The following is a 24,436-nucleotide window of genomic DNA, read 5'->3' on the forward strand; positions in this document are numbered from 1 at the left end:
CACTGACTTCGTTGTGTTCACCTTGGAAAGGCTAATTAGCTCCTTGTCAACTACTGGCTCCGCCTGAGTCTTCAACAGGGGAGATAAAATCAATTTGTCTTTCCAGCAACATACACCATGAAGGGATAAGGAAGCTGGCAACAGAATGAGTGGCAGGGAATACTTAACTCCCTTAAAATAGTTATACTGAGAGTTTGGACTGGACTCTTGCAAGTTTATGTCGGTCTTTGATCAGGAGAGTCTGAACTGAATTATTCTATTTAAAAGACAGAGAAAGTGAGTCACAAAGCAGATCTGCTCATGGCCAAACATCGGCAGAAACAGGAGTTCATGTAAGTTGTCATGGGTAGCTCCATGAGCACTGCTGCCTTCATTAGCTCATGAGGTTGGTCTAAGCCGTAGCTAAGTCCTTCTTAAGCTCAGATAACATGTCTGAACTGCAAAGCCTGCAAAGAGGTTTCCTGCCATGGAGAGCTGAGCATTCCAGACATCCAACATGAAAGGCAAGATCCCCAGAGAAGTCAAATGATTTCCGCAAAAAAACTATTAGATTTTTTTTTTCTTTTTTTCTGAGAGATTTTTAGAATCGGCACAGCTTTACAAGGCACTGGATTGTTGGTTTAATCTTGGGGAATTCTCTGAGACCAGTGTGGTTTCTTGGGGAAAAAATTCTTCGAACAGTCTACAGACAGACTTTTTCTGGGGGAAATAAATGTGAATGGTCACTGCAAGAAAAAAGGAATTTGCATTTTGTGGAATGCCATGTGTAACATAAAGATTCATATTTCTCTAAGTGCTTTGCCTCTGTTTTTCCTTCATCCTACAAATCCTTCAGGAAAGTCACTTTAAGAAAAGATTGGGTTTGAGAAGATTACAAATACTGGTTAATACCTGTCTCACCAGATCCAGGAAAGCTGCCTGTGCCATTGTCATTAAATTCGAAATGAGTATTAAGTTCAATTTTTGAGACTTTTTCCTACTAGAAATCATTATTCTTTAGCACAAACGTTCTCAAAATGCATGATTTTTTGAGAATTAACTTCTTGTTCACCATATTACTCACCACGGGCCCATTTTCCTCAAAGGAAAACAAAAAAACCCTCTTTCCACAAGGCTTCAAAACAATCCTTATAGAGAAATGGCCTTTCGGTTTATTGCTGGATTCGGCTATAGCCAAGGGTAACCAACCTGTTTAAGCTCCAGAAAGGAAAAGATACTCATTATAGTCCCTCCCAGGTAAGGCTCCAAAGCAAAGAGAGGACTTTGAAGTGCTGTACACTTCCTGGACCCTGGAGCAAGGTGAAAGGTATCAGCCTGGAGGCAGGATTGCCTCCCCCCTCTGGGCTTTCTTAGTCAGAAAGCTGCAGATGCCTTTCAGCTTCCAGGTTTTTTTGGCTATATCACTACATTTAGTGCAAGAAAACTACACAGGACCATTTAATTCAAACTTTTCCTGTGCCCTGTTTAGATTCTTCTGTGCCATATTTAGATGCTTCCACAATAGCTTGCAAAGGTGGAAAGAAAGAGACAGAGACATTCAGCTCATGCAAGATGCATGGTTGCCCTTGCTAACACACATGGTGATTGCCCCACTTATTTCCTCTGGAGAGGTGCAAAGTGTCACATATTCATTTAATCTCATTTTTAACTTTAAGTAGGTACCTACATTGCATTGCCTTCAATGAGAAATGGACAAGTGTTTAAGCGTTCTTTCTGAATAGGAAGAAGTCAAGCCCCAAATCTGGGGACTTAGCTTAATTTGAATTACTTGTGAGCACTGACAAATAAAGAATGGGATTTATCATTTTCTCTTTTGATTGCTCTGCTTGTGTCTCTGTTGTCACTCACAGGGTATGGTACATGGGATAAGTCCTCATCTCATTTAAGGTCTTAAATATGAACAGTCTCCAAAGGCTGCTCTTCAATGCTGCTGTTTCTGCTTTATTCTGTTGGAGTGCATGAGGAGTCTGTATAATTTAGGCAGAGTACTGGTACAAACCCAGACTTAGTGCAGCTTGAGCTCATTCAGTCTCCACCACTCCAGCTTCTTTGTGGAGGAGAGCCACTGAGCGTATTCACAGCTTTGCCCTGAATTTAGAAACACCGTGCATCTTGGATGCCACCGTACACCTTCAACCTGCCTTCTCCCTTCTAGGATACACTCTTCTTTGGGCAGATGCCATGAAATGTGTAAGTCCAGAGACCTTTCAGGGTAGGAATTCCAAGTAGGCTCTTAACTTCACATGTCTACAACAGAGGTATCTTCATCTGAGCCAGCTGTTCAGGTTCCCTGTGTGGGCTGGAGATGGAGATGAAGTCAATAAAGTCAGAGCAATTAACTGTGTGCTTGCTTTGGCTGATCCAAGAGTACCCATCTGCTTCAGGATAAGATGAATCATAACCTAAAATCCATCATCTGCACTTTTGCTCTCTGTTGGCTACAAGGAGTGATTTGCTGTATGCATGTAACCTCTGTGTGTGATGGGCACCCTGTTAAACTGAATAAATTCCCACCCTTAAAGTCTTGCTCTTCAGCCTAATGGTAGAGGGTAGTACAGAGTACTCTTCACAGCTCTGGCTATAAGGAGGGGTGGCACACAACACAGTCTATGTATAACTTAAATAACTAACTTGCTTTTCTCAAATAACCTCCTGAAAGGAGTAGTTAGGTGGGTCTGGTGTTGCCTGCTCAAGTGTTATTGGAGAAATAAATATAAAATTCTATAAATACCCAGGTGAAGTACCAAGGTACAGTAAGTATTTATCTGCTGTGGAAAGGGAAAAACATGTATCTCACTGTTTGCTTGAGTGAAAGAGTCTATGTAAATCAATTGAAGACTGCAATTTTTAAGAATTAAATGGCAGACCAAGTAGGACTCAACACACAGTTACTTGCAGAACTATCTTCAGCTAAAGAAAAGTTATCTTCCCCATGTTCAGGGCCCAGAAAGGACTTCTGGACAAACTAGGAATCCTGTTGGCTGCAGATGGGTTGACCAGGGCTAAACCTAACACAGGATTTGAATTGCTGGCTTCCACCACAATCCTTGGATGTTTCCCTTCCCACCCATTGTGCCTTCATGCACTCACAGTTTCACCCTCTGAGCTCAATGTTGGGCAGGAATAGGGATCAGGCCCTTCAGTTAGTTCAGAGCTGAAATGGAAGTTGAAAGCATACCCTTTCCCTTCTTGAGCCCAGTGACATGGAAAAGAAAAAAACTCGTCTCTTGTTCTCTACTCATGACATGCCAGAAGCCCTTGACTTCCTTCCCTGTTTCATTTATGTGAGAGATGTGGATGTTGCCTTTTAAGAAACCTTGCCCATGAAAAGCAGGACAAAAGGGGCTTTTCGCACTCTTTCAAGAATTGTGATGATTCTTGTAGTTCCTGCTCTTTCCATTTGACAATGATGGGGCCCAATTCAAGAAGGAACATTACAATTTCTTCTTCTATAGATATCAGTCAGATTTGTTTTACCTAGGTGGAGAGGAAAGAGGCATTTAATTGTCACTAGGGAGGACCACAGAAATCCCAGGATCTCTAGGAGAGGACATCAGCAAGATCTTGTCTGGACTATTCATAGCCCAATTTTTCATACATAGCTCTCCAGGACAGATTGATCCTTGGGTTGTGAACCAGCAGACAGAAGATTTAGGGAATGAGCCTGGTGGTAACAAACTCAACCAGCTAAAGGGATCCCACCAAACAGCCCTCAGGGACTAATCACAGTTAGATGAGGTCCCTGTTATCACATTGACTGAATGCTGATGTTGAGGAGATAGTTGGTGGGGCTACCCTCCTTTTGGTGAACTGTGCACAGAGGAAGGTGAACGTTCCCAGGAACTGAAGAATATCTACTTACTTTCAGCAGATTCAAGCAGTATCCCACAACCAGGAGATATGAAAAACTATAAGACACAGGGACTAGACCAGACTGACCATAGCATGGAGATCCCATAAACCAGCCTCTGACAACTGCAGCCCATGTCATATTTCATAGTCAAGGCAGCACAGCATCTGGATGAAGCAGAAGGCTCAATCTTGTATGACAGTAATTTATGCCTTGACATATGGGGAAATTTGTGCCGTTTATAATTCATCTACTGCAGATGTGACCTGCTCAAGCGGGACCCCACTTTTTGGAAACTGAATCGTCTGAATGACTTTGTAGATTATTAACTTGTTTTCTCAAAACATTGTGTTCAATGCCTCTTTTGCTTTCTTTTTGCTTTATTTTAGGTTATGTGAAAATATGCATTTTGCACAGAGCAGAAAAAACAAATTAACTAAACAACAGTATCAAGTAATACGCCCTAGCTGCAGCAACGGCTTCAGGGCTTCCTTCCTGTAAATGGTGCCATGGTCTCAAAATCTCCGATCCCTCAGGTGTCATGGTACTCCTAAGTGTTAAATACTAAAAATATAGAAATTAGGTAACAAATGGGTATTTGATACCTATAACATAGCAGCACCTTGCAGCTCCAGGATTTCACAATGTTCTGTATTTACGATGCAGAACATAAAGATACTCCTGCCTTAAAGAACTGACCAAAAATATGTTATCAAATGGGTGCTAAGCAAAGAAACAACAAAACAATATTAGCAAAATGGGTCAGCATCCACTGGTGGTTTTTATAGCCACCTCATCGGAAGATCCCTGTACCTTCAAGCCCTCTGTTTCACATGTTAATCTCAAATTCCAGCTACTAATGCAAGAGATATCCCTTCTCAGTATATCTCAAAAAACTCCTCCCACTCTTCCCTTTTCACCACTTGGTACAACCAAGCAAACACATGCTGATCTGAGAGATCTTGTCAAAAGCAGCAGACGGAGGGTCACCGAATGTGCTATGTTTGTAATTTCTTTTTCCCTCTTTCAATGTTATCTCTCCTCTTTCTAACATTTGACAGAAACCAGGGTGAAGAAGAGGACAGAAAAACACGATGGCGTTCAGACCATTTTGGTGCTGTGAAGATATGAAATTTTATGGTGCTGCAAAGATAGCGCAAAGGTCACCCTCCATTCCTCTCTCCCACCTCCACTTGTCTACCAAGAAATACATTATAAATCTCTCCCTCATCCATAAATTAAGGACTGTTTACCAGTAGAGTCCTTTCCTCAGACAGTCATCAGCTGCCTTGTTTAAAACTGGATATTCACAAACTATTAGGAGGTTTAATCTTATTTTCCAAAGGTGTATGAATGAATTACCACAAACTGAGACGGAGCAGGCAAGTCCCCATGAGTGGGAGGTGAATGCCACACACAAACTCTCATGTTGTGCTCTGATGTCAGTGCCCTAGGCACCCACGGCTCATCTCTCAGGCTTCGATTCAGACAAACACTGGGGTTTGTTATTATTATTCTTTTATTTCCTGGTAATGTTTTTTAAATCACAGTAGCAACATGATAACAGCAAGCTCAGCCCATTCAACAATATGTAAATATTTTCCCACAGGAAATGAGATAGAAAATTCATGTTCACAGATTTCAAAAGGTCACTTAAGCTTCAGTGCGTAAACACTGGCAATCTGCATCCCAGCTGCCTTCAGCGATAATTCCTGTTTAGGTGCTCACCAGGCATGGAGACCACAGTGAGTGAGATGTGCAAATGTGGATGACAAAGAGATGGAGGCAGACTGAGATGGAGAGTGTGAGAGACCAAGACACCAAACAGCAGAGGTAAGAAAGAGCCGAGCTGCAACAAGCATGGTTCTTCAGACACAGATTTTGGTGCTCTGAAGTTATGCTAAAGGTACTTCCTAAAATACTCATCTGTATATGTCACAGTTGTTTTGCTCCAGGGCATTTTCCATCTTTTATCCAAATATTTTCTGCCTACTTTCTTGCTATACCAGATACACAACCTGCTCTGGGGGAATAGGTGCAGAAAAGGGACTACGAACCTTCAAGAAACTCTACTCATGCACAGTCCCACTGGGCAGCTGGCTCATTTAATAAAGAGGCAATACAGACTCACACAGGCTCAAGGTACTTTTCCCCAGTTCAAGGGGTGGCTCCATCACCTCTATAGCTCTCTCTTTACACCACCCACCTTCCAAAGGAGCAAGTTATCATGCACAGGAAGTGCTTTGTGAGGTGATCCTCATGCCATGGTCCAGATTCATGATAACAGTGTTAATTTTCTCTCCCTCTCTCCCCTCTCAGCACACACAGGCTTTCTTCTGCCACTTGCATGCTGAGGGCGCCTGCAAACAATACTCAATGATCCCGATCCATGTGTTCCTGAATCCAGATCTGGAATCCAGTTCCTATCCGTCGCTGAGTCTAATCTGGGACTTTCCCAGTGCCTACCAGTGACATGATCATCATCCTAGGAGCCTGATATGTGATTTGTATATATTGTATATATTTTTATTATTATTTTCTTATTAATATTATCTATTATTATTATTATTTTATTAATATTTCATTAAAGTAGTTTAGTTTATTGTCATCTCATAAATCTCTTTCTCATCCTTCTCTCCCTGAAGGGAGTGGTTGGGGCAGCATCTCTCTTTTTTTTCAGTGGCCAGTCTGGCCCAAACCACAACAGCAGTAAACCAAGAGGTGAGGCTGTGTGAGGAGGCTGGGATATGTAATGGAAAGGTGCAGGATCTAAGGATATAACGCAGCCTGAAAGAGAGTTGTGCAACTAGCCCTTACATACCATGGATAAAGGGAATGAAGGGAAAGGAAGAGCCCACCAAGATAAATGACTGTCTGCAGACAGCTGACTAGTATCAGGCCAGAAAATCGAAGTTCTACCACTCGTGCAACTTGGCCTTTCTTCATTGGTGTAAAATGCACTTTTTTTCAGATAGACCTATGGAGTATACCAGTAAAGTGCCACCAGAAACTAATCCTATGGAAAATGTCTTCCTTCTATGGAGTAAGAGGTCACAACAATTTCCAAGATGACATGGTGTCCTTCTGTGATTACCCAGTTTTTGCATAAATGAAAGAAAACCATCCCCACTAATTTCTTACTTGCAGGGGTTAGAACTCTTGACTTTCAGCTCCTGTGAGTGTTTTTTTGGGTAAAAGGTTGGTGTGTTGGGGAAGAGAAAGGAAGGAACTGGAATAGAGATTCCTCCCTTGAAAACTGTGCAATGCTCTCCTTTTATTTCCTTTCTGGGTTTTTTATGTGTGGGGTTTGGGTTTTTTTGTGAGTTTTTTGTTTTGTTTTGTTTTTAATTTACTTGGGGGTTTTGTTTGCATTTTAATACTAAGGAACACTTTCATAGATTTTTAATGACCATGAAGGGTTGGGGGGGAAATTGTTGTTTTTAATCTGGTTAAGAACACTGAAATTTTGAATTTTATCTGGCTTGAGCCAGTCCAACTTTAATGAAACCAGGGTCTTCTTTTAACCTAGAGAAAAAAAATTTCCACCCTCTCAGAATAATGACAAGAAGCAATTCCTTCAGCTTTTCCAACATCAGAATTGAGGAATATTTTTATTTGTTCCATCTTCTGAGGTAACTCTTCTTTTTGTGAGTGCACACACACACACACACACACACACAGAGAAAGGCAACTTTTGCCACGTTGTCTCAGTTTGGGAGAAGCGTGGTGTCAATTTAAGACATTTCACTTTCTATCATTCCCTGAAATGTGGTACTGTTCATATTGAAGTGAAAGAAAATAACAATAAAAAATGAGGAGAGAGGAGGGAGGATACCAGCAAAGCATGAGTCAAAAATAAACCCATATTGAAAAGCTGGTTCACTATTTCTATGTGGAAACCCTTTGGAGATTTCTATATGGAAACCCTTTGGAGATTTCTGCAAGCACAATCAGAGGCACTGGAGTTATGAAGGTTTAGAAAGCCATGTCATGCAGGACAACACAGTTCTGGTTTTGCCTAGATGCCATTATTACCCCCATGCTAACACCGAGAGGAAGACCTATCATGTTTATGAATATTTTCTGAGGTGGCAGGAGATATAACTCTCGGTCTAGAAAAGTGAAAGGTGTTTTCTAGAAGTTTCAGGCTGCATTTCCATGCCACATCACAGCTGTGCAGCATCCTTCTCATCTTGGGATAATTCAGAACTAGACTTTTCCCAGGGTATTGGCTGTTGTCCAATATTTCTTTTCCAATATGTCCAAGTTTCAGCAATATTCAAGACAAAAGTCCTTTGAATTCTCCTTTGTCTTGGCATGCCAGGCTGTAAAACTGTAAAGAATGATTTTTAAAAGGATTTTTCAAAGGATTGCAAGCTGATCTCTCTCCATCCCAGGCACTGGGACAACAGAAGCAGCTATAAGGGTCCTGTCTCAAAATGCATAACAGAGAATACAAACCTTTGAGCACCTGGGTCATTTGAAAGTCTGTAAAGTCCATCTCAGAGTGGGAGATTTGGCAGCTTTTTGCCTTAATAAGTAGAAAGCCAAGAAGTTACCTGATCACTGACTATAAGAATGCCTTTAAGGTGAACATTTCAAAAGACTTACAGAAAATGCACTTTTGACTCAGGGGGTTTCATTTTTAAGGGATTCGTGACACATGACCCAGAACATCAACTTCACATGACATTAACTTTATAATAGGGAGTTCTGAGTGCCCACTGGGGGAAAAAAACGGAAGGTGTGTGCAAGCTAACACAGATTAGAAACTCTGCATCTAGTGTAGAATACAAAAGGGTTAAATTGATGGATGTTGAAGTTGGATATGTGTGGCCTAGAGATCAGTTTCTTATTTCTAACCATAAAGACCAGCTATTCATTGGAAAAACCTATGTAGGGAAAAGATGTTCAGCATTGTTCAGAATCTTTCAGTCTAAGCCACTTTTAAAAAATAAGTATTGTCTCTATCAGAAGGTAGTGGCTCCATATGAAAACTCGGGGATGACTTCAGTGCTCCACGCTATACCCTAAACTCCTTTCATGCTTTAAGACCTAGTAGTTAATTAGCTTTTCATTAGACGTGGACACAACAATTGAGATGAAGTTCCTTCTCCAAAAAAAGGATTTTGATATCAAACACTAATTTTTTGCAGAAAGGCATTGTTTGCAGACACAATAATTCCTGAAATAACTTAGTATTTGCCAGGATATCCCACCATGGACATACATTACAGCTGTTAGTGTTCCTTCAAAAAGAACTCCTGTTTTTTTGTTTCTTCAGAGGGTCTGGCTGTGCTTCTCTGTGTTGTTTTTAGCAGTATAAAGAAGAAGGTGAACTTGAAGAAGGCCTCTCTGTCCCCATTCTCCTGCTCTCTCGAGACACACTGTCCACCTGTGGGGAAAGTGCTCCTGCCTTTAGCAAGCCTGACCTCAGTGTAACGTGCATCATTCACTTATTGCCTCTCATCCTGTTACCATCTCGAGGTGGGTTATCAGTGCGGGTCCCTGTGTTGGTGTTCCAAAGGCAGAGGAACTCAACAGTCCCATTCCTAAATAAAGCCCTTCATGCTGGTTTGGGAAAGCCCTGGGTTGCCAAGTACCTGGAGTCTGATTTGCACTGTTGACAAAAAGGAAATGCAGGGAGAGAGATTAATTTGAATTTGAAAATTTGGGGATCATTTGATGCTAATCTAGCCTGCCTGATACTAAAATGAGAGATTCACTTTGAATTTGAATGTCAGATGATACCCATCTTGGCTGGCTGCCTCTTACTGACTCTCTGTGAATGGAAATCCCTCTTTGTTTCAGTCCAGATGCAGGCATGGAAACACTTTCCAGTTGCAGCTGATCAGGGAAGCCAGGAAAGACCTAGGAACAAAAGATTCCTCCACCTTTTATTCCTGGGAAATTTAAACCCGCTTACTAGCCTGGATACAGTCTGTGATGACATTGCAAACCTGCTTAAGAGCATTAGATTGTATGCCAGCATTTATCCACTCAGCAATGACTCTTAATTCCCATTACTTTCAAATCCCCGTCTTTCGCTGCAGCTTGATTACAACGGTGATTAATTTTTAAGTCAACATATTTACCCAAAATACAACATCATTAAAAAGACTAAACATAAAACTGCGTATTTACAAATATCTTAACTTGATGTGATTAAAACAAACAGCCTCCTCTCTCCTTGTTTGGATATATACAGACGAGCCCAGATTTTATTCACCTTTATATTTTCATGCCAATAGATGGCACTAGCATTTTCTCCATTTTTTACTACAATGCTAGATTTCTATATGATACTTCTTGCTCTTGCTTGGATTTTCAAAGGGTTGAATTGCTCATTTCTGAGGGGAAGTTTTATCCTTGGAACATATATAATGTCACTCCAATTTTGCTTTCAGCTAGTAAATTTCTGCATACTTCATAAAGCCTCAATGCCACGAGACTGACTTTTTCCCATTGTGAAAACAAAATGAATTTAAAGTTTTCATTTCCATACTGATGGGAGAGTTCACCATGAAAAAGCCTGTAGGGTCTCAGTATAGCATGCCTTAAAACTTCTATGGCTTTTATTCCATCATCAGTTGTGAAAATAGCAAGAAGTTTCTCCTTTTCAATTATATTTTTATTTGAAAAATGGTCAGTGGGTTGCACGAAAAGCAGAGACATTAAAAAATGTGAATAAGATTCTCCGTTTATTTTACTCTACACATAAACTTGGGAACTGGTTAGTATTCTTTTTTCATACCAGATGCCAGTTCAACTGTTCTAATTAAACACATACTTTAGGAAAATGTATCTTAACTTTGTAGTAGGTGTAGAGTCCCATTGAATTAAAATAAATTTCAGCTGGCCGATGTCATCCCAAACAATTTTTTTTGTTTGTTTTATTTGCCTTGGCTTGGAAAGAATGCTATTGTGAATGGGTCCTCCAGTGTGAGGTGAGGGAGGACCAATGGATTTTTATTTCAGAGGGTATAAAGAGTAAACAGGGTATAAATTCAGTTCATTGCCTTGCCAGCAAATCTCTGTTGGAACAGTGTCAAAAAACCCTGAGAAGCTTGCTGGCCCAGTTGCCCAGCTGCTAGCAAAGTGATATTTCTCCAACTTGTGAAGTTATGATGAGGATAAAGAGAATTATGGAAATGTCTTTCCCTTTTTCATATCTGCTACATACTGAAGAGGATTCAATGGGAAATTAGGTGAATACATAAAACAGGACAGACCATGGAGTCTAATTAAAAACCAAGTAAATCTTAAATACACGCATTGGTCATGCTCCTTCCACTCCCACGCAGTCTACATGGACTTAGGAAAGAGCCATAAGTTAAATCAATGCCAGGTCAGTGATAGGAAAGTCCCCCTCGTGTTGTTCTGAGATAACATCCAGTCATGACTAACGAGTTATGATGCTAACCCAAAGGAACAAGTGAGTCCTGGACCCCGTGACATTCATTCTTATCAGATCTCTGTATTACTGATAGATCTGCTTAAATATGGCAGGTAATTGTCAGCTGGCCCACGGCAGCAGCATTTTGCATTTGCAGTTTTATGCCTTTAACAATCGTGGCGTAGCCGTTTGCTAACACAGAACTAATTAACATGCCAGTTAAGGCACCTGGGCTTTGACATGGGAGCAAGCAGAAGGTGCAGAAATTAAACCACTACAATTAATTATGTTTGCCTCTCAGAGCAAGGCATTGGTGTCCTGGGATTTTCTGTCTGTCTTCATTCCCTTTGTTCATTTCCCTCCCTGGTAATAACACAACACTTGTAGAAATTAATTTGGTGGAAATTGATTAAAGGTGGACATTGTTTGCCCATGAAAGTAATTGTCTATGATGCCTGGTGATGGGAAGGATGTGCACATAAAGACGCGGAAGGGTGGACGTAAATCTCCTCTCAAGCTGGAAGTGTTAAGAGGTGCATCAAAAGGTGAGCTCAGCCAGAAAACACGGAAAAGAAGAGAAATAAAAAGAAGGTTACATGGGAAGAAAGTGAGTTCATCAGAAGCATCTAGTAAGACAGAACTCAATAAGGCTAAAGGATTATGCCTGACTGAGCTAACTCAGTAAAAGCCACTCCTAATGGGTTGCAGGTTTAGCAGTAAGAAACATTGATGTTTCTTGTTGTTAAAAAGAGTCTTGAATTTGTCCTTCATTCCTCCTCCAGTTTGTGCAGGTAAGACAGTACTGACCAGGGAATAGGTCAAACACATCTACTTGAGATTTATCCTGTTATAACCTGAGTGGGAATAGATTTTAACTTTATTTTTCATACTGATTTTATACCTCTAAAAGATCAGCATGAGGGGAACCTCTCTGGCCAGATGATTTCCCTGTTGAGTGTCCCGTCCTTGGTAAACCATCTATGGGGGAAGGAGAGCTCTGTCCTCCTACATTCAGGTTTCCCTGTTGAAGAGGTGAAAAACGGAAGTAGGAGATGAGGGAGTCCAGGATTGCAGCTGAAACCAGGGATTACCCTTTGCAATTTGACATCACACCCATGAACTGTTGCAAATGGTTTTAGCCTGATAGCCAAGTATTATCAGAGGCTGTTACAAATGACTACTCAAGCTGAGTACAAGAAAACAGGCAAGTAAGGAAAGATGATTGTAGAAAAGCACAGAGGGGAAAAAAACATGCAAAACCTAATGGCTGATATTACAGAAGGGCAGTAAGCAGACCCTGTCTGGTAGCTGAGCTCCCCATTGTTTAATAAAACTTCGGCAATTTTTCCATTATTAGTGGAGTCTGAGATTTTAAATGAAAAAAGAAAGCAGAGCAAAAAGCAGAAAGAAGTTGGGAATGCTGCAGCTCCATGAGGAATTTAAAAAAAAAAATTGGTTCATGTTTCTCTAACATCATTGTATCTCTCTATTCCTTTAATATCAGTTCTTTTCATCATCCAGACAAATAATCTGAAGTATTTCTAACACTTTTTCAGAGTACCATCTCTTTGCATAATAATTTCTCCCAAGTCCTTATAAGGCCTGTAATAATCCCTTCATGTTAACTTTTATTATTTGATTTCCAGCTTCCTCATCTCCAAAGTAACTACATGGGGGAATATGCATATTAACAAATAGCAGCTCCCAGCAATTACTATTGAAAACAATCATCACAAAAGGATACATTTCAACTATCTCATCAGGGCAACAGTATTCACATAGGTATGTTTCTATCAGCTTGGGTTGGAGTCATGAGAACATAAGGGGAGAGAAACTGGTTCAGACCAAGCACAGTAACCTGTCTCCAACATCAGTCAAACATGCATGTCTGGGAAAGAGTAAGAACAGAACAGGAAGAGATGATACATACTCAATTTTCTTCCATCTTCCAGCCATTTTCAGTTCCACACCTGAGCCTGTTGAAGCTTGTCTATTTATTAATCTGCAACAGAAATCTTTTCTCAGTGTTCATGCAGCCTCAAAGGATTGCTTGAACCCAGACTGCCATCTTGCAAGCAAAAAATCCCTTGAAGAAGCTCTTCAGATCTACAGCTGTACTGGTTTTGTCAGGGACAGAGTTAATTTTCTCCATAGTAGCTTGCATTGTGCTATGTTTTGTTTTTGTGATGAAAACAGTGTTGATACCTCACCAATGTTTTAATTATTGTTGAACAGTGCTTACATGGTGTCAAAGCCTTTTCTGTTTCTCACAGGGCCCCACCAGCGAGTAGATGGCATGCACAAGAGTTTAGAAGGAGATCTAGCTGGGATAGCTGACACCAATTGGCCAAAGGATTATTCAATATAGTATGATGTCATGCTCAGCAATAAAAGCTGGGAGAAGAAGGAGGAAGGAGAGATGTTCAGAGGGATGCCATTTGTCTTCCCAGGTAACGCATGATGAAGCCTTTTTGCCTAGAAAGAGCTAAACCTCTGCCTGTTGATGGGAAGTAGCGAATAAATGTCTTATCTTGTTTTAGTTTTGTGTGCAGCTTTCGTTTTACCTATTAAACGGCCTTTATCTCAACTCATGAACTTTCACGCTGTTGCCCTTCCAATCCTCTCCCTCATCCCACGGAGGAGGAGTGAGCAAGAGACCTGTGTGTTAGTTAGTTGCTAGCTAAAGTTAAACCCCAACGACAGTTTCTTTTGTTAAGAATCATGTCCTTTTGTTTATTTTGAATCTAGCTTCCTGTCATTTTTTTTATTTACCTAGTTCTAGCATGGGAGATGGTGAACAGTTTACCCTCATACAACTTCCCTAAAGTCTTATGACCCTACATCAGTAAAAAGAGGGACATACACATCTCTCATGGAAAAGACATGAGACGTATGCAACTGAAGAGCAAGGTTAGTGGTTGTCATATGTAATACTTAGAATGGTTCAAGCAGGTGGTACCATACATACATCATACAATACCCTGTCTGAACAAGGAGGACACTTGCAGTTGCTACAATATTCAAGGGGGTATTTAGCAGAGTGAGACTTCTGTTCTTATCCCCTGCTTCCCATAGCCTTCAAAAAACCCAAACTATTTCTCCCTCCTATGTAAAGGAAGAAATAAAGAATTTGTGCCCTGTGTCCTACCTTGCTGGACTCCAAACTCCCTGTAATATGAGTGTTTCCACACTTCAGTAACAGCACCTTTGATGTTCACTTTCTAATATTGGATAAAAGATTATATGAAGACTTTGCCTTGCTGATTCCTTTTGCTGTATATTATAAATTTGCCTGCTCTGCAGAAGAGCAGAACAAGGACTTTGTTCTTTTATTCTAACTGCAAGACAATGTCAATAGATAAGTGTGTGTTAAAACTTCAAGATCATATTATTTAGATTTAATTCAATTAAACTTTTTTGTGCTTTTGTTGGCAGTTTTCTATTAAGGTCAGTCAGTCGAACTCATACTTAAAAAGCAATAGCTGCATAGAGTCTTGCTACTTAATATATAGGAGTGCTTAAATTGCCAAAGTCCAAGGTGAATCAAATGAAATGACTGTTCAGGTAGATAGGAGGACATGCCAGCAACCAACTGAACTCAGCCAAGTCATTGCTGCCAACCCCAAATAATGATTCTTTTGTCAGTAGATTGTTTTATCTATATCTTCTCTTTATAGGTGCCCTGGCTATATGCAGAGAAGGGTGAAATTACACTGAGTTCAAGAAATCTCAGCAGTTTAGCAAGGTCCCAAGAGCACTGAGTATTTTCCCAGAAATTAAATTTATCCTGGGTTTTAAGAATAGGAAATAAGTTTTGGAATCAATGTAAATCGAGTACTGTGTACAATTTTGGGCCCCTCACCACAAAAAAGACATTTAGGTGCTGGAGTGTGTCCAGAGAAGGACAATGAAGCTGGCGAGGGGTCTGCAGCACAAGTCTTATGAGGAGCAGCTGAGGGAGATGGGGGTGTTCAGCCTGCAGAAAAGGAGGCTAAGGTGAGACTTTATTGCTCTCTACAACTACCTGAAAGGAGGGTGTGTAGAGGTGGGGGTCATTCTCTTCTCCCAAGTGACAGGTCATAGGACAAGAAGAAATGGCCTCAAGTTGTGCCAGGGGAGGTTTAGACATTTCTTCATGGAAAGGATTATCAAACATTGGAACAGGCAGCCCAGGGAAGTGGTGGAATCGTCATCCCTGGAGGGATTTAAAAGACAGGTAGACATAGAGTTTAGAGATACAGTTCAGTGATGGTTTTTGTCAGTGTTATGTTGATGGTTGGACTGGATAATCTGAAAGGTCCCTTCCAACCTAGGCAATTCTATGATTATGATTCTAAAAACCATCATAAAATGCTATGGGAGTAAAGTTGCATTATATTTCCCAAGAACTTCTTATATGGCATCTGATACTATCCCCACCAGAGCCTACCTTGACATCAGATCTGAGCAAAGCTAATAAGCTTTGTATTTTGAATGTGATCTACCACCTGGAAGACAGAACCTGGTCAAGAGAAACAAGCAAGATGAGGGTATCAGGTGTACCTAAAGCATAAACAGATTTTTGAAATGAACTGGAATCACCTAGGACTCCAGCCTCAGTTTTCTAGACAAAAGAAAATAAGCAGGCAAAAGCTGTTTGTGCATTCATTTCCATCTGAACCTACACAGGCATCGTGAAAGATGATACTGTCAAGAATAAGCCTCCCAGACCTATTGGCATAATTTCTACCACATTAAAAAGCAGAAGGACTTTCATGCTATTCTTGTATCCAGTGAGGACCATAGCACACTGGTGAAACTAAATTTAGATGATGACGTAGAGAAGCTTCTGTACATTATTATAGATGGTGGGTCCATGCACCGGTGCTTAGAAAATCACTGAGGTAAGTAATACATCGACTACAGCAGCAAAAAGGTTTCAATACGACATTAGCAAAAGCAGGAATCGCTGGCCGCCAGCCCAGGTGTATTAACACTATTGCCAAGTGCTGACCTGTCTGTAACAAAGACCTTTGAGTCTGACAAAAAATGCAGTCAATTGGATGGCAAGGTCTCCATCAATTTCAGCGGGACCTGCATCAGGACTCTCAATGTGAAGGAGGGTGCCACTTCTGAAGTGACCTATCAGGGCCAAAGCAATGTCATACTCAATCTTTGCCTTCATTTGCTTCAGATCTGAAACTGGAGCAAGCAATAAATATCTCCAAATATTAGTGAAAGTCTTTACTTAAGTGAATTTTCTATGTTTGTGCCAATAGACATTTTCAGTGGCTTGGTTAATGTCTCTGTAGAAGTCTTTCCTGTTTACCTGTGCATATTTCTATTCCTGAAAAGATTATCTGTAATGATGTGAAAACCAAACTTTACAGACTTTGAAGTCGAGACATTGAGATGGTTCAACCTTCTGAGTTCCTACTTTCTTAGTCTCAAAATACTACTGTTTTTTTCTGATTTTTCTTTAAGGGAAAACATTCTGTGATCTAAATAGAATGCAGAAACAATATTACCTAACCAGTAGTAAACTGTGGATAGTCAAAGCAAGGGATGTGATGCAAGTAACACTGACATCTCAATATGTCAAAGCACTTTTAGTGCATGTGTTCAGCATGCACCTTCAAACTCCATTTGAGTCTTGCTTGATCTCAATGAGTTTAAAAAAGATCAGAGAAGATTTCCTATCCATGGTAGTGTTCAAGGCCAGGCTGGATGGGGCTTTGAGCAACCTGGTCTAGTGGGAGGTGTCCCTGCCCAGAGCAGGGGGATTGGAACTAGATGCTCTTTAAGGTCCCTTCCAACCCAAGCCGTTCTGTGATTCTATGATTCTATGATAAGATGTTAGACTCCATGAAGAGATGCTATTGGTACTAGATAGAGATAATTCAAGATGGGTAAGAACAGAAGAATATCATTGTGTGATGAGTGCCAATTGTGTTCAATCATGTACAGGATACACTCTGAAAAATCTGCTTGTCAACATCTGTGCAGTATGCTTTTTCTCAAGATATGTGCTTTTTTGGAGAATGGATGAACACAGGATTGCCGTGCAATCTCCTTCTTTAAAGGTAAGTATGGGGGGAGAAAAAGAATGTAATGAAGAGTGAAAGACTTTCCCAAGAATATTGCCATGAAGAACGCTGACTTAAACAGAAGCAGATCAGGTAAATATCAAGGAACATATGCAGGACAATAAAATCTGTCATAAAATAGGGCTAAAAAAAAGGAAAAAGTAGGACAAATAATTTTATGGTCCTCCTGAATCTGGAATGTGGGAAGTAAATGTTCCTGTCTCTTCAACAGAGTACATTAGCACCATTTTGTAAATGTCTTTAATTTTATTATTTCTCTCTAAAGTGATTAATTGACACTCTTCTGCTGTTACAACCAGACTAGTAAAATCTTACGATGTTTGGCTGGTCCATCACCATATTACATAGTACACCATCAGCTCCTGGAGCTTAAATGGATCTTCTGCCGAATGTGACATCATCAGCCAAGTTTGTGAGTCTGTGTGCTGTAGATATTGAATGTTATGAGAAATGAGTAGCTTTAAATTTCTATGTTTTGTGATCAAGATCTATATTGGATCTGCTTGCCAGTTTAGTAACTTGAATGCTCCTACCCATCAGTGCTGAAAGAATAATTATTATAGTAGAAGGGCATTCTGTTTTACATTTGCAAGTTCATCTGTGATATGCTGTTAAACACAGATTGAAGTATAAGATGCAATTACTCTGGAACCAGGGAAAGATAATGGCTGTACCTGACCTGACTTTGAAGTGTGGTTAAAAACTGTTAAGGACAAGAAGAAACGTGGTTCCCTGATGCTCGCTGCAGGGGTAAAAAGTACCTGAAGTAAAGGAATCACAGAGTATAACAGAAGAATATTCTCTTATTAGCAGAAGTTATTCAAGGATTTGATGGAGATACGCAACAGGGATGTGAACTGTAAGATCAAGTGATAGATCAGAGCACCACAGTTTAAAATTCCATTGTGAGCTTCTTAAAATGCTGGTTTTTATTACATGCACTGATCACTTTTGAAATCTAAGGATGGAAAAAGCACTCACTACCATTATAAAAGAATCCTCAATAATTGATTCACTATGCTAACGCTTCTCCAAAAATCAACCTATGTTCTTCTTTCAGTCTCTGCTGCTCAAATCTAGACACAGAAATGGGAAAAATGCACTGCTTATGACCATTCTCAATAGAAAAAATGCCTGAGCTTCTCTTTCTGTTGGGTTTTGTTGTTGTTGTTTTTGTTGTTTGTCGATTTGTTCTTGGTATGTGGTTTCAACTGTTTTGTCATCTCCTTCTTTGATAGTTTATGCTCAATGGGATTGCCTTCTGGCATTTTACTAGATGGCCCTGCCTTTGTGCGACTGGCATTCAGAAATTAAAAGCTAGTCTTTTCATTTCTAAATTTAAAAGAGCAGAAATGGCCTGGTTGCAGGGAGCTTGTATTTTTTGCATCTCAGTGTATTTACAAGGACTTTATCCATGTGGTGGATCTTCCATCACTTTCATATCCATTGAACACACCATGACCATTGAAGAGAATTTCTGTAAAATTTCATCATACAGGAACTTAGTGAGTTCCCCCAGCTTTCCTTCATGGGGAAAACTAAACCAGAAAATATAACCACTCTCAAACCAAGGTAAGATTTGCAATACTGAATCAGACCTGTGGTCTTCATGTCTCTGGATTACAACAATTCCAGAAGAGAAGGATACAGCACGTATTCTTGTAAAGAAACACAGAAAGCAATCTCTTTTCCATGTAACATCTTACTTTCATTTTTGCTACACCAGGAAGATGGTGTGACTTGTCGAAGGTCATACATGCCAGACACCTAGAGGGAAAACCTACATTCCACGGTGGTGATCTAGGCACTAGACCATACATTTGGCCTTTTCCAGACATGGAAAAGAGCTTATCTACCTCTAGAATCCATAGCCTAGAGGCAGTAGGTGTATGAATAAGGCCACATTTGTCTGGGGAACAGTGACCACTCCCTGGAGAGCTTCAAAAAGCATAGCTGCCACCTACAGCATTAGTGATGTTGGACTGGCAGCCACAGCATCTGAACAGATATCTGCAGCAGCTCCTGTGGACCTCCAAACTCAACAGAAACCACTGCTTTGCAGAAAAGCAAGTTCTAGCCACCAGTAGACCAGCCATACCTTTATCATTTTGCATTCATTGGCCTCTGCTGCATTTTTTCCATCTCATCTCACCATCTCATCTCATCTCATCTCATCTCATCTCATCTCATCTCATCTCATCTCATCTCTAATTTATGAAAGAAAAATAGTCTGGCATGTCACTCAGGGAAGGTTGTTGACCCCCATGTCAGACCACTCTGCTTTGCACATGCTGTACACACCAGGAACATTTGAATGGCAGTTAGCTGAGGGAAGCATATTACTGTTCACAGTGAGGGATGCATATCTAATACAGAAAGAGAATTCAAAGACATTATAGGCAGGCTGAGTCTTCCCAGTCCTGTCTTGTGGGTTTGCAAATCTTTGACAGGGAAAATGAAAAATCTGAGTGGTTTAGTTTAATATTTACCAAATAAAAGCAAGATGAGCTCTTCCTGCTTGGTTGGCAGAGCAAAAACTCCGTGATAGAACAGACAAAATCCCTGAGGTGAGACTCCCTTCAATTGCACTTGCAAGTTAAATCATGTATATGAATTGTCACACTGTTATCATGTTTGAAGACAGTACTTTAGGTCCCAACTGTAGGTTCCACTTCTTATAATTGCTCTGCAATAAACCAAGAGCAAAAGCCCATTTGTCAATTTTTTCCTTTGTCATTTGAAATATTTCCAACATCTCTCACTTCCCTCAGTTTCTTCAAGCAATCATGTGAATTTAAAGGATTTGATTGCAACTTGGAGACCATTTTGTAAGACAAGAAGCAATAAAGCAAGCCTTATCAGCCTGGGTAGATACGCTACAAACGTTATTACATTTTTTTCTGCCTTGAAGGGTAGGCAGACTAGAATGCTTTTGCTGGGAAGAAGGGAGGTGAGAGAAAGGAAGACACAGAAAGCCAGGTAGGACATGATTAATTATAGAATAATTTAGATTGGAAAATACCCTTACTATCACAGAATCACAGAATGGTTGAGGTTGGAAGGGACCTTTGGAGGTTGTGTAGTCCAAACTCCTGCCAAAGAAGGGTCACACAGAGCAGGTTGGACAGGAACGCATCTAAGCAGGTTTTGCCTGTTCCAGTGCTCCGGCACCCTCAAAGTAAAGACATTTTTCCTCATGTTCAGGCGTAATTTGGAGTCCAGTTACTATGACCTGTACAGATTCACATACCATAGGAAGCTGCTCATCATGAAAATGCAAACTACTCACTTCTGATCTGAGGGGAGAACAAAACAGTCGAACAGTTGCCAGAGTTGACAGGAGAAGTGTTGAAGCAGATGAGCACATCACACACAAGCAGTTTAAAAGAGGGACTGTGATTTTTATATTAACTCAACTGCCATGTGAGGAAGAGGGGTATTCTGATGGGGAAAGGGGAGGAAGATGTTAGTTGAAGAAGGGGAGGGGAGGTAGTGTCAGTCCTATTGCTATAGAAAGGAAGGGATATAGCAACTCTTTTTCTTGACATATGTTGAACATGCCTGAGGGACACCCCACAGTTATAATGGTCAAAGATTCAATTTCTCAGAAAAGGTATGTCAAAACTTATTTGTCATGTGTATATTTGCTTTCAAACAGGAACATACCTGCTGTAGGAAGGGTGAAACTTTGAAGGTATCTATCTGAAAGGCCACTTTCTTATGCAAAAATGGAAAGGACCTCAAGAGGCTGTTCTAGAATCATAGCATCATAGAATCTTCATGGTTGGAAAGGACCTTTGAGATCATCAAGTCCAACCATATACACACAAAAAAGCCCCCTGCAATCTCTGCCACTAGAGTATGCTCAGAAGTGCCACATCTAGACGTTTCTTAAATACCTCCAGGGATGGTGACTCAACCACCTCACTGGGCAGGCTGTTCCAGTGCCTGACCACTCTTTCAGTAAAGTCATTCTTCCTAATATCTAATCTAAACCTCCCCTGCCACAACTTCAGACCATTTCCTCTGGTCCTGTCATTATTCACCTGGGAGAAGAGGCCAACCCCCACCTCTCTCCAACCTCCTTTCAGGGAGTTGTAGAGGGCAATGAGGTCTCCCCTCAGCCTCCTCTTCTCCAAGCTAAACATGCCCAGCTCCCTCAGCCTCTCCTCATATGCCCTCGTCTCCAGACCCCTCACCATCCTGGTAGCCCTCCTCTGGACCCACTCCAGCACTTCAATGTCCCTCTTGTACAGAGGGGCCCAGAACTGAACACAGTACTCGAGGTGAGGCCTCACCAGTGCCGAGTACAGAGGCACGATCACTCCCCTGCTCCTGCTGGCCACGCTATTCCTGATACAGGCCAGAATGCTGTTGGTCCTCTTGGCCACCTGGGCACACTGCTGGCTCGTGTTAAGCTGGCCGTCCACCAGCACCCCCAGGTCCTTTTCTGCTGGGCAGCTTTCCAGCCACTCTTCCCCAAGTCTGTAGCGTTGCTTGGGGTTGTTGTGACCAAAATGCAGGACCCGTCCCTTGGCCTTATTAAACCTCATACAGTTGGCCTTGGCCCATCGATCCAGCCTGTCCAGGTCCCTCTGGAGAGACTTCCTTCCCCCAAGCAGATCAAGACTCCCACCTAGTTTGGTGCACTGAGGGTGCACTCAATCCCCTCATCCAGATCATTGATAAAGATATTAAACAAAACCGGCCCCAAAACTGAGCCCTGAGGGACACCACTGGTGAGCGGCCGCCAAGAGGATTTCACCCCATTAATCACAACTCTCTGGGCATGGCCATCCAGCCAGTAATGGTAAGGGCAGGCAAAAGGATTATTAACCAAATTTAAATTGGGTATTAATGTCTAATTCCATTGCTGCCACACTTTCTTGTGGTAGGGAAATCATTTAGGCAAAGTGCACCACTTTACAGAGGGGCAGCCACAAAACTTGGCCACCATGCAAGTCTCTTTGGGGTTGGTGCTGAGTCTGCTGCCTACAGGTTCTTTTCACCAATAAGGAGTATGAACAGGACTATGGCTTCCATATATTTAGATCAAATGGTAAGAGTTACGTATCTCCACTCTTCACAGCCAATTCCTTTTGCCCTTTGACAGTTTAATTGCAATTTTGTGGCCAACTGAAATACCTGCAAGGTCTTTGGTACCTTTCTCTTAACTGAGTCAGAGTGACAGCTGCCAAGGAATTATTCAATTACAGTGCAACCATTTACCTGTTCCTGCTCCGGAATATTAAAAGAAAAAAAAAAAGTGAAGGCAGTTGATGAATGACAGGAGAAGAAATAAAAGACCTAAGTCATAGGAGAGAAAGCAAACAACTCCCCTCATAATAAAACCCAAGTGTGGTTTTGGGTTTTTTTTGAGTTGGGTTTTTTTGGCGCAAGAGAGATCATTGCTATTGAGATTGCATTTGGCTGGAATGGTCCAATCCGGATCATAATGTCTTCATCTCAAAGACACTGCAAATCAGCATATCAATCAAGGAGAGTTTGGCACCTAATTTCCTCATGCATGTCTTAAATCTTTCCCTAGTGGAGGTGATTTCAGTTGCTGTGCCACTCTGATATTTTTTGGCCATATGGCACTGGGACATGAAGTCTCCTGGTGGAGGGAACCACCAGTCTTGGTGGCATCCAAAGCTGTCAGATACTCCCACAAACATCTGATTTTAGTCTTATGAGCTACCGATATCCCATCCAACTGACAGAGGAGGGTTGTGTATGTCTTTTTCGTAAGGAGGACATATTTTTTTCCTCAGTCCACAAATGGATTGAGTTAGGTTACCCTTCCAGTCTGGGTTCTAGGCAGCTTCACATTCAGCCCTTGGTTTCAGCAAAATTCACAAGGTAAATCCAGAACTACATTTTATTTCTTTATTGTCAGAAAGATGCATTAACTATTACAGCAGGCCTGGTCTTTCATTTCTTTCAGAGAAACCCTACAGGACTATTTTGGACAGCCTAAGTGAAGCAGACAGCTATCATAAACTCATTCATGATTGAGTTGGCACAGAGCGTGCTTGTCAGGAGACATAGTTTACTGTAATCAATACTTCTCAGTAGACTGCTGAGCTCTTCTCAAAATGGTTAAAACCCCTCTAGTGTTGCCCATTTAGTGGCCTGGATGAGATAAGTGGAGTACTTTGATGCTTTTGTGTATTCCCTGAGTAAAACCAGACACCAAGTGAGCATATTGACCTCTCTTTTTTTCCTGGCCGTGTCTCAAATAAAGCATCACCTTCTTACAGGTTGTCCTAGGGACAAGCATCTGCGTGATGATTTCAGTGATCTAGGCTCCTGGTATTGCATTCTGTGTGGTGAAAGGAGGCAAAGCAAAACTGGACAACCTCCATATCCATTTTGCTAACTGATTAGCTCAAGGTGTAATCTGCCTTTTTTTCCCTAAAATGTAGCATCTTGCACTGGTTTATTCCCATACTCTACTGACTGTTTCCACAGCCTCTTGGGACATCTCTCTCTGCAAATCTCATCTGAGGGAGGCTCAATATACATCTTGGTTTTTCAGGTCCTCAATAATCCAAGATATGTCCATGGAAGATGCATAGCAAATTGCTCCCATTCACACTCTACTTTTTCCTTGCTCTTGGATGTGGTTACAAGCAGACCATCATCTTCAAAAGAGAAGATGAATTTTAAGAACAGGTTTGGAAGTTCATGTGACCAGTCAAACATATCTTTTGAATGCAACAAACAGCTGCCAACCCCATCCTGGGATCACAGGGTGCATAAACTCCCTGTTGTGTCCCAGCCATACTAATGTCCCAGCCCCATACAAAGGCTATGAAGTTATCTCTAAATGACATTTGATTGCATCCAGACTTTGAAAGTGGGATACGCAACCTGCTTATAATTACTGATGTCATTATGCAGGGTAAGGCATGGCACTTGGCTACTCTGTCCAGTGCAGAATGTCCCACAGAAAATTCCTGGAGGAGACGGACTGAGTCTTTTCTCCTCATCCTGCAACCAGTAGATTTGGAGTGGGGTCTGGGGGGAACTGTAGTAGGGTATTTTTTTTTCTTGTTCTTCTGACTTAATCCCAATCTTTACTTGGCCTCATGTGGAGGA

The sequence above is a fragment of the Rissa tridactyla genome, chromosome 2 (assembly GCF_028500815.1).
Source record: "Rissa tridactyla isolate bRisTri1 chromosome 2, bRisTri1.patW.cur.20221130, whole genome shotgun sequence".
NCBI classification, from domain to species: domain Eukaryota; kingdom Metazoa; phylum Chordata; class Aves; order Charadriiformes; family Laridae; genus Rissa; species Rissa tridactyla.